The sequence below is a fragment of the Halyomorpha halys genome, unplaced genomic scaffold (genome assembly GCF_000696795.3).
Source record: "Halyomorpha halys isolate HHAL.00 unplaced genomic scaffold, Hhal_1.1 Scaffold375.1, whole genome shotgun sequence".
Taxonomy (NCBI): Eukaryota; Metazoa; Arthropoda; class Insecta; order Hemiptera; family Pentatomidae; genus Halyomorpha; species Halyomorpha halys.
In genome coordinates this window covers 705,127-705,483 of record NW_027105275.1, presented here as the reverse complement: position 1 = coordinate 705,483, position 357 = coordinate 705,127, and the positions used below count along the sequence as shown (strand labels likewise).

The 357-nt window shown below is 25.5% G+C and overlaps 1 protein-coding gene across 1 annotated transcript in view; it reads right to left on the bottom strand.

Moving 5' to 3' along the window:
• Positions 1-357, bottom strand: part of LOC106681937 (small ribosomal subunit protein uS17) — a 26,486-nt gene that overhangs the window by 9,816 nt on the left and 16,313 nt on the right. The gene's annotated exons all lie outside the window — the stretch shown is intronic.

The window sequence follows — 357 nt, the reverse complement described above, 5'->3', positions numbered from 1 at the left end:
ACAAGGTGAGATGTAGAAAGAAGTACATAAAAAGATTAAAAATAAGTAATAAAGTATAGAAATAAGTGAAAAAATGTGATGGAATGTTAACCATACAGGTGATGATTATGATAAGTGAAATAAGTTACTAGAAACATGTGAAATCAAAGTTTACAATAAAACAAAACAAAGTAAATGTGAAAGTCAATAAAACATAGATGGATAAATATAAGTGAATGCAGCGATAGATAATATAAGTGATAGAGAGATAACAAACAGGAGAAAACAATAGTATGATAGAAAAATTTGGTGATGATAATAAAATGAGCGTAAAAGTATTTAATCTTAATTAAGTTTAATATATGGCTGTATGTATGC